The sequence below is a fragment of the Mobula birostris genome, chromosome 5, assembly GCF_030028105.1.
Source record: "Mobula birostris isolate sMobBir1 chromosome 5, sMobBir1.hap1, whole genome shotgun sequence".
Classification (NCBI taxonomy): Eukaryota; Metazoa; Chordata; class Chondrichthyes; order Myliobatiformes; family Myliobatidae; genus Mobula; species Mobula birostris.
In genome coordinates, this window is record NC_092374.1 from 82,583,635 (window position 1) to 82,594,562 (window position 10,928).

At 53.9% G+C, this 10,928-nt stretch overlaps 1 pseudogene; it reads right to left on the minus strand.

The window, feature by feature from the left end:
* Positions 1–3,403: 3,403 nt before the first annotated feature.
* On the minus strand, positions 3,404–3,519 carry LOC140198541 (U6 spliceosomal RNA; annotated as a pseudogene).
* Between the last annotated feature and the right edge of the window lie 7,409 nt (positions 3,520–10,928).

The following is a 10,928-nucleotide window of genomic DNA, read 5'->3' on the forward strand; positions in this document are numbered from 1 at the left end:
GGATTCCAGTTACCCTGACACCATTTCTCCATGACGACAATGTCCTGGTGACATAAATGGAAAAAGTACATAAATGGCTCTATATACCACCCTGAGATTCATTTTCTTGCAGGCATACTCAATAAATCCAAACCAGAATAATAACTATAACAGAATCAATGAAAGACTGCCCAACTAGGATGTTCAACCAGAGTGCAAAAGACAGCAAACTGCAAATGCAAATTTTAAATAAAATTAATAAATAAGCTATAAATATCAAGACATGAGAAAGTCTGCCAATGCTGGAAATCCAAAACAATGCAGACTAATCACACGCTAACAAGTAACTACTCTAATCAGAGACAAAAGTCCAAGAATAAGCAATTGGACACCTGCAAAGTCTCGGAGAAGTAATTGGAAGTATTCAAGGACAATTGCAACTTAAATATAAACTACAGAAGACCAAACAAAAACATATAAAAGAACCCGAGATGCAACAATACAGAAAATTAATTAATTAAAACACAGAAAATACAAAAAAATTCAACAGCAAAAAAAAATCAGAGGTCTCAGAACACTCTACCGACGACCCGAGGTTGTGACAGATACATTATGGACATTTCAGAGACTCCGCAGTTGGCATGTCAACATTAGATCAATGGAGGGTTTTGGGCTGTGTAGGGTTGCATTAATCATGAAGTAAGTTTATGTACATTACTGTGTGAATGTCTTAAGCACACATGTCATGAAATTTGTTTTTTTGTGGCAGCAGTACAGTGCAATAAATAAAATCACTACAGTACTGTGCAAAAGTCCTAGACACCCCAGCTATATAAATGTGCCAGAGACTTTTGCACAAGACTCTTTTCATGGTCTCTTCCAGCCCACAGAAGCAACAAGTGGTGTACGAGTTCAGAAACTTATGACAGGGCACTGCTCCATGTAACATCCTGAACCCTGGCTCCCCAGCGCAGAAGGGGACTCCCATCCCCACCTTGTGTTGTTGATCCCCACCAGAGGAAACCCCCTTGCTGCCAGAGCCAACCTTGCGATCTGAGACCCTTCACCAGCACTGTAACAGTCTGTTTTTTAAATTATTTATTGAGATAAAGCGCAGAACAAGCCTTTCCTGCCCTTTGAGCCACATTGCTCAGCAATGCCCCGATTTAATACCAGCCTAATTTACAATGACCAATTAACCAAACGTTACGCCTTTGGACTGTGGGAGGAAACCAGGGCACCCAGAGGAAACCCATGCAGCAGCGGGAATTGAACCGGGGTCGCTGGAGTTGTAAAGCGTTGTGCAGACCACTACACTGCTATGCAGCATCTTTTCCACGGGTTAGAGGAGTACAAAATTAAAAAGCATAGGTCTAGGGTGAGTGGGTACAGACTTAAAGGGGCCTGAGGGGTGACGTTTGCACGCACAGGGGTGGTGGGCATATGAACCAAGCTGCCAGAGGAAATGGTCGAGGCAGATACAATAACATCAATAAAGAGACATTTGGATTGGTACATGGGCGGGGGGAGCTGAGTTTGTAGAGATTTAGGCCGACGCAGGAAATTGGGACAAGCAGGTTGGGCACCATGCCAGCATGGATGAGTTGTGCTAAAGGACCTGAATCTGTGCCTCCAAAGCTCTATGACTCGAAGGGGTGAGAGGTGAACGATGTTTATTCGGTTCGGTACCTGTGTCTGGACAGAATAACCAATTACTGAGCAGTTGTCATCCACACGGGCATCACTCCAGGACCAGATGCTTTACTAAAATTGAATCATCGCACTGCAACAGATAACCAATGGCTTTCAAGATTGCACATTTGGTGAATGAGTGGATGAAATTAAAATTTACTTGTCAATAAAACAATTCATAATCATGATCTGTCAGTTTTGGCAATCGTTGTCTCCGCGGCTAATCTACATTCCGAGTCAAACAGCGTTCAGTGGAGATGTAAAGAGACAGCGTTGCTGGAATCATCAACATGTGTGATCAGACAGTGTAGAGGGAGCTTCACTCTGTGTCTGACTCTGGGAGTGTGTGACGGGACAGTGTAGACGGAGCTTCACTCTGTGTCTGACCCTGGGAGTGTGTGATGGGACAGTGTAGAGGGAGCATCACTCTGTGTCTGACCCTGGGAGTGTGTGATGGGACAGTGTAGACGGAGCTTCACTGTGTCTGACCCTGGGAGTGCATGATAGGACAGTGTGGAGGGAGATTCACTCTGTGTCTGACCCTGGGAGTGTGTGATGGGACAGTGTAGAGGGAGCTTCACTCTGTGTCTGACCCTGGGAGTGTGTGATGGGACAGTGTAGAGGGAGCTTCACTCTGTGTCTGACCCTGGGAGTGTGTGATGGGACAGTGTAGAGAGAGCTTCACTCTGTGTCTGACCCTGGGAGTGTGTGATGGGACAGTGTAGAGGGAGCTTCACTCTGTGTCTGACCCTGGGAGTGTGTAATGGGACAGTGTAGAGGGAGCTTCACTCTGTGTCTGACCCTGGGAGTGTGTGATGGGACAGTGTAGAGGGAGCTTCACTCTGTGTCTGACCCTGGAAGTGTGTGATGGGACAGTGTAGAGGGAGTTTCACTCTGTGTCTGACCCTGGGAGTATGTGATGGGACAGTGTAGAGGGAGCTTCACTCTGTGTCTGACCCTGGGAGTGTGTGATGGGACAGTGTAGAGGGAGCTTCACTCTGTGTCTGACCCTGGGAGTGTGTGATGGGACAGTGTAGAGAGAGATTCACCCTGTGTCTGACCCTTTTTTTAATACAAAATTTCTTTATTACATATTTGGTGCTAAATATACAAAACGGTGACGAACACAATTACTTCACTGCAAATAGACAATACACATTAAACCAAAATGTTTCCATCTCTACCAGTGATGGCAATTACTCCCCGCGGAGCCCAACGGTCCCGGAACACCTCGAAGGTCACCGTGGACTGCGCGTGTTCCTCCTCAATATTTACCCGGGCACGAACATACCCCTCAAACATTGCTAGGCAGATCCTCCTGCCATCCGTTTCCAGGACCCACGGATAGCAGTTTTCGCCAGCCCCAGGAGCAAATTGACAAGGACATCCTCATCCCTCTGTGCCCCCCTCCTTACTGGATGACTGTATATGAATAGGGTGGGACTGAAATGCAACCAGAAGGCGAGAAGCAGCCCACGCAAATACGCCAAAAGGGGCTGCAGCCTCACACACTCCACGTACATATGGTACACGGTCTCCTCCAGCCCGCAGAAGTGACACGCGGCTGGGAGATCCCTGTACAAACTAAAGAACTTATTGCAGGGCACCGCTCTATGCAGCACCCTCCAGCCGAGATCCCCAAGGTGCATGGGAAGACCACCCTCGTAAAGGGACTTCCATTGGGGACCCCCCTCACCTCCAGGTGGAAAGACCGACCGCCATGGCATGTCAAAAAAATATGGAACGCTTCACGAGTTTGTGTGTCATCCTTGCGCAGGGGCCATGCTAATCTTCTCTGTATCATTCCAATTTTAGTATATGTGCTGTCCTGGGAGTGTGTGATGGGACAGTGTAGAGAGAGATTCCTTCTGTGTCTGACCCTGGAGTTGGATGATGGAATGGTGTAGAGGGAGCTTCACTCTGTGTCTGACCCTTTTTTTTTTTAACAAAATTCTTTATTACAAATGTCGGTGCTATACAATATTTACAAACCCAGTGAATAACACATTTACTACACTACAAACAGACAATACATGTTAAACCAATATATTGCCATCCTCATCAATGATGGCATTTACACCCCGCGGAGCCCAACGGTCCTGGAACATCTCGACGGTCGCCGTGGACTGTGCGTATTCCTTTTCAATGTTCACCCGGGCTCGAACATACCCCCTAAACATAGCCAGGCAGTCCGCCCGGGGAGAACCTCCTGCCACCCTTTTCCAGGAGCCACGGATGGCAATTTTCGCCAGCCCCAGGAGCAAGTTGACAAGGACATCCTCATCCCTCTGTGCCCCCCTCCTTACTGGATGACCATATATGAATAGGGTGGGACTGAAATGCAACCAGAAGGCGAGAAGCAGCCCACGCAAATACGCCAAAAGGGGCTGCAGCCTCACACACTCCACGTACATATGGTACACGGTCTCCTCCAGCCCGCAGAAGTGACACGCGGCTGGGAGATCCGTGTACAAACTAAAGAACTTATTGCAGGGCACCGCTTTATGCAGCACCCTCCAGCCGAGATCCCCAAGGTGCATGGGAAGGACTCCCTTGTAGAGGGACTTCCACTGGGGACCCCCCTCACCTCCAGGTGGAAAGACCGACCGCCATGGCGTGTCGGGCCGGTGGACAAATGCTAGGAAGTGGAGGGTGTGGAGCAGCAGCCCATAAAGGTACCTCCTGCCTGCATCCCTGAATGGGATTGTGGGTGTTGATGAAAGACGGCTCAAGTTGTGTGGATTCGTCTCTCGGGTAAGGCTGCGGGGCCTGGGCCCGACAAGCAGCTCAGCCCGAGTCGTTCCACACACCTGAGCCGCACTGACATCCGTTGAGACAGGGCAAGGGTCGGCCAGGACCCCGCCCTCTGCCAGAGGAGGGGATTCCCGGCCTGGGGCAACCATGTTCCAGACTCTCAGTAGGTCCTGATAGAAGCCGGGCAGCCTCTGCAAAGCAGCACGGCTAACGGCCGCCGGTGGTAGCTGCATATCTTCGGCAAGACAGCAGCCCCTCCGGAGGAAGAAAGTCGCCAACACGTGCCACCTGGGAGGGTGCTCGGCGTACAGGAATCTCTGCAGCGTCCTGAGGCGGAGAGCCGCCAGTCGTGTGCGTACACACACCAGCGACTGTCCGCCCTCTCCTTCTGGGAGACTCAGAACCGCTGCAGAGACCCAGTGCTTCCTGTTTCCCCAGAAGAAGTCCACTAGCTTCCTCTGCATTCTTGCGACAAAAGGGGCGGGGGGGGGGGGGCCAAGGTGACCATCTGGTACCACAACATGGAGGCCACCAGCTGGTTTATGACCACCACCCTGCCTCGATAGGAAAGCACCCTGAGAAGGCCTGACCAGCGCCCTAGCCGGGCCATGACCTTTGCCTCCAGGTCCTGCCAGTTCGCCAGCCAGGTCTCCCCAGAAGGACTCAGGTAGACTCCCAGATAGAGAAGACGTCTGGTGCTCCACTCAAAAGCTCTCATCTCCTCCGGCAGGGAGTCCACCTGCCACTGGCCTACTAAGAGTCCGGAACATTTCGCCCAGTTGATCCTGGCGGAGGATGCTGCCGAGAAAACATCTTGGCACTCGCGCATCCTCCGCAGGTCACAGGGGTCTGTCATCATGAGGAGTACGTCATCGGCGTAGGCCGAGAGGACGACCCCCATGTCCAGTTCGCGCAGAACCAGACCTGTCAGCCTTCGCCGAAGAAGGCTGAGGAATGGCTCGACACAGATCGCATACAGTTGACCGGACATGGGGCACCCTTGACGCACTCCTCTTCGGAAGTGGATAGGTCCTGTCAATGATCCATTAATCTTAACTAGGCACTCTGCGGCAGAGGACAGGAGCCGAACTCGGGCCACAAAGTGTGGTCCGAGCCCAAAAGCCTGCAGGGTGCCCACCAGGAAACTGTGGTCCACCCGGTCAAAAGCCTTCTCCTGGTCAAGAGAAAGAAACGCTGCCGGGGTCCCAGTCTCCTGGAGTAGGTGGATCAGGTCCCGTACTAGGTGGACATTGTCCTGGATGGAGCGGCCCGGGACTGTATAAGATTGGTCAGGATGGACCACCTGTCCAATTACCGAACCCAGACGGTTGGCCATTGCCCGGGCGAAGATCTTGTAGTCCACGCACAAGAGGGAGACCGGCCGCCAGTTCTTTAGCAGGCGGAGGTCTCCCTTCTTGGGCAGTAGGACCACAACAGCTCTCCGCCATGAGAGGGGCATTTCTCCGGTGGCTAGGCTCTCCCCTAGGACAAGGCTGTAATCATCCCCCAGGACATCCCAAAAAGCCTGATAAAACTCAACACTCAGTCCATCCAAACCAGGGGATTTGCCCCTCCGGAGTTGCCGAAGGGCAGTGGACAGCTCCTCCCGAGTCAGGGGGGCATCCAGACGCACTGCGTCCTCTGGGCTGACCTCCGGCAAATCCTCCCAGACCTCATTACACGCCTCCGCATTTGACGGATCAGGCGAGAATAAGGACCGATAGAATGAACGGACCTCGTTGTTAATTCCATCAGGATCCGTGATGGAGGAGCCATCGGCAGCCAGCAGCTCCACTAGCTGCTTTTGAACTCCCCGCCACCTTTCCAACGAGTAGAAGAAGGGTGAGCCACGGTCCAAATCCTGCAGCATTTGGATCTGTGACCTCACGTACGCACCTCGGGACTGCTGGAGCTGCAGGTTCCTTACTGCGTCCTTCTTCTCCTGGTATTCCTGCCACAGCTGTTGGTCTCCAGCGGTCGGACCGACGCGGGACTCCAGGTCAAGCAACGCTCTCTCAAGCCGCTCAACCTCAGAGCTCCGCCTCTTTGTCGACCCCCTAGTGTACTCCCGACATAAAAACCGGATGTGGGCTTTGCCCACATCCCACCATAGCCGTAGGGAGCAGAACTCTCTCCGCCTCTCCTTCCAGGAGACCCAGAAAGCTCGGAACGAATCCCGGAATCGGCTGTCCTCCAGCAGCCGGTTGTTAAAATGCCAATACCCGGATCCCACCCGAGGGTGTAGTGGAATAAATTCCACCCACACAAGGTGATGATCCGAGCACGACACCGGCCGCATGGAGGACGCCGACACGCGGGAGACGTAGGCCCGAGAGATGTAAATGCGGTCTATCCTGGAACCTCCTTCTCTAGACCTTCTCGAGAAGGCGCTAGAGTTGGGGTGAAGATTCCGCCAGCTGTCCACCAAGTCAAAGGAGCCGACTAGCTCCTTTAACTTTTTTGCCGATGCTGAGTCGCGTTGGAGGCCCGAAAGGTCCTCCGCCTCGAGGGTACAATTGAAATCTCCCCCGAGGATGACGCAATCCCCAGGATCGATGGAGCTCAGCAGGGTGGACAGCTGGCAGAATAGGCGCGTCTGCATCACACCGCGCCTGGGAGCATACACATTGATAAAATGCAATGGTACGCCATCCAGGCGCACAACCAGGTGGAGCAGACGGCCAGGCACAACGTCCTGGACTCTTTCAATTACTGGCTGGAAGGTCGGGGCCAACAGGATCGCCACCCCGCTAGAAATGGAGCTGAGGTGGCTCATGTAGACCCCGCCCCGCCACTCCAGGAGCCAAGCAGACTCGTCCCCAGGGATGGTATGGGTTTCCTGCAGGAAACTCACCGTATACCGCCCATCCCTGAGGGCTGAGAGATTGTTATGCCTGCGAAGAGGACCCCTGCTGCCGTTTACATTGAGACTAGCTATGGTAAGCTTCATGGCGGGAGCACACTAGGTCTCAGCAGCTGTGCCCATTTCGGTGAGAGCGGAGGCGCCCTCCACCACACTGTCCGGAAAGAAAGCAAGGATACTTTTTGCCTTCCGGGCTCGAGCGGTACCAGCGACACCCTGTGACCCACCATCCCCCGTAGGAGCGAGGCTGCTTCTCCCTCTAATGTCCCTTACTAGGTCATCTAGGAAAGATTTTAGTTGCCGTCTGTCGTTCCCCGCCACCGCATTCCTCTTTCCCTTTCCCTTTCGTCCGAGGATGACTCGCAGGGACCTCACCAGCCTCGGCATGCTGGGCCAGCGTAGCGAGGCTAGTTGAGGCCGGTGCTTGGCACCCTCAGAGGTGAGAATAAAATGCTTAATTTCCTCTACAGGTATCAATGGGGACTTCTCAGGAGGGGTGAGGATGTCCATTATTTCACTATCGAAAGAGTCCCCCTCCAACCCGTCACTGCAGACAGAATCCCCATCGGCCTCCCCGCATGTTCCAAAAGATGGCTGCGCTTGTGACCCATACCGCGCAGCGGGCACCTCGCTCTTACCTGCCCGCTCCACCGTCGCATCAGCCTCATCCACATTTGTGACAGTGGAGGGACAATCCCCAGGGACTCCCTGCAAGTCATTAATTGCTGGGGTCGACGTGCACAGAAAAACGCCCTCCACACGGGGCCGGCATAGAGGGGAACCCGGCACCTTTGGTCCAAGGGATTCACAAGCAGCCTGGTGCTGAGAATGAGAGAGCTTTGTCTCGTCTCCTCTTACATTATTCGGCACACTGGCCTCCAGAGAGGCGCTGACTTGTAGGTCCTGGGTGGAGGCCTCCAGGGCTGCCTCATTTGTGCAAACAGGGCTATCACAAGCTTTTTGCACAACCACACCATCTTCCCCAGGACTGGTGACTACATCTGGGGACTCAGGTTTAGAAGCAACCCCTACCCGGATTCCCACCCCTTCCTGGGACTCCCCCGCATCTACATCCCCTGCCCTCTTGCGGGAACGTTCCCTTCTCCTCTTCACACTGGAGGAGCACACAGGTGCAGACTTCACCGATGGGGCGGCGCTCTCTGTTTCCATCTGCTTGCGCACCTCCCCGAGCCCCACGCTCCACTTCAGGCGAAATGGGCGTGAGCTCTGCAGCCTCAAAGGCCCGCTTCTTACTGTGTTTGGATTTCCCCTTTGCCTTCTTACTCCGCACAGACTCCACCCCGTCCCCCACCTGAACCACAGGGAGAGGAGCAGGGACCGACCCAACCGTAGGGGCAGGGGCAGGGGCAGGGTGAGGGGCTGGGGCAGGATCACGGGCGGGGGCAGGGTCAGATGCAGGCGCAGACGCACGCGCAGGAGTAGGATCAGGGGGAGAGGTAGCTGGGGCACTAGTGCCCGAAATGGGCTCCCTCGGGTTCCGGGCGGCAGGACAGTCCCTCCGAAAGTGCCCCACCCCCCTGCACGCATGGCACCGCGGGCGCTCGGAGCTCCAGTACACCTGATAATCCACTCCCTCGTGCCGGACAGTAAACCGGCCCTCAACATCGTCCTCCCTTTCCAGCTGCATGAATACCTGACGCCGGAAAGAGATTACGGTGCGGAGGGTGCGTCTCTTAAATTTGTGTCGGATGGCAGTGATCTCCGACCTTACTTGCCCTAAACGGGCCAGTGGGGGAAGCAAGTCCTCATTTGGAATGAAAGGCTTAACATGCCCAAGCACGATACGTTGCGTGGGGGTCGTCACCAGCTCCATAGGTAAAAAGATGTTGTCTACCGTGACTCCCCTGCTTAGGGCCCGGTGCACTAGCTCTTCATTCGCCAGATAAAACACCGCCTTTCCGAACTCCTTCTCGGTGGCCAGAATACCACCTTTCCCAACAAGGTCCTCCATTGCCTCCGTACACTTTTCTAGTGTCATTCCAGGGCGCAAAATACATTGCACCCCACGTTCCACCTTCACCGACCGAAAAAGGGCGTTGTCCGAGGCCAGGGAGGCAGCCGCCCTTGCGTAACTCCCCGAAGGCCCGCGACTCCCTGGAGACCGGTCCGGCATGCTGGCGCTCTTTCCAGTCCGAGAATCCTACAGCGGTGCCGGTTAGAAGTCCTGGAACGAGTCGAATAACTGGCCGGGAAAGTTTGCAGTCGACAGTTCCTCGCTGGCTCGACGCCAGGAAAGGCTCCGTCGGACTTGCAGAGACCCAGGCCGGGAGAGGCCGAAACGTCCTTCCAGATGCTCCGGCACCAACACCGGACGAAAATCAGGAAAACAATGGAAGAGGAACGTTGCCCCGATGTCAATGGGGGGGAATGACGGCGTTTTCCTCCGGTTTTGGAGCGAACCGGCTTCCTGGCGAGTTGCCAGCGGCCGCAGCTGGGAGCTACGCAGTTAGCAGCCGCCAACAAACCCAGCCCAAATCGGCAGTAAAACTGCACACCGAGTTTCCACACCAGCGCCGTCACTCACTCGGTTGTCCAAGAGACTTTTAGAGCCACCTCCAAAGTATTCCACGAACTTTATCCAGTAGTTTTGCCTCGATTTCTCCCAGCTCAGTCAGCACAGCTCCTCTCTGTGTCTGGCCCCGGGAGTGGGTGATGGGACAGTGTAGACGGAGCTTCACTCTGTGTCTGACCCTGGGAGTGTGTGATGGGACGGTGTAGAGGGAGCTTCACTCTGTGTCTGACCCTGGGAGTGTGTGATGGGACGGTGTAGAGGGAGCTTCACTCTGTGTCTGACCCTGGGAGTGTGTTTTGGGACAGTGTAGAGGGAGCTTCACTCTGTGTCTGACCCTGGGAGTGTGTGATGGGACAGTGTAGAGGGAGCTTCACTCTGTGTCTGACCCTGGGAGTGTGTGATGGGACGGTGTAGAGGGAGCTTCACTCTGTGTCTGACCCTGGGAGTGTGTGATGGGACGGTGTAGAGGGAGCTTCACTCTGTGTCTGACCCTGGGAGTGTGTGATGGGACAGTGTAGAGGGAGCTTCACTCTGTGTCTGACCCTAGGAGTGTGTGTTAGGACGGTGTAGAGGGAGCTTCACTCTGCGTCTGACCCTGGGAGTGTGCGATGGGACAGGGTAGAGGGAGCTTCACTCTGTGTCTGACCCTGGGAGTGTGTGATGGGACAGTGTAGAGGGAGCTTCACTCTGCTGCCCCAGCTTTGGGAGACTTTGATGGGATAGTGTTGGAGGAGCTTAGCCGTTAGCATAATGCTTGCAATCACAGTGCCAGCTGTCAGAACGGGTGTTCCATTCCTGTTGGTGCCTGTCAGGAGTTTGTACGTTCTCCCCGTGGACCGCCAGGCTTTCCTTCTTTTGCTCCTGTTTCCTTCCAATTACGGTTCGGTTTAGTAACTTGTGGGCATCCTCATATGGTGCCAGAAGCATTGTGATACTCACAGGCCCAGCCCCATCCTCGCTGCTTTGATTGACGCAAGCAATGCTTTCTCCTATATGTTTTGGGGTACTTGTGACAAATAAATCTACTCTTTGACATCTTTAACCTTTAAATCTACAGATGCTTTAGATGAAAGCTTGCTGAAGTATTGCTGGTGGCAGCCCAACCCT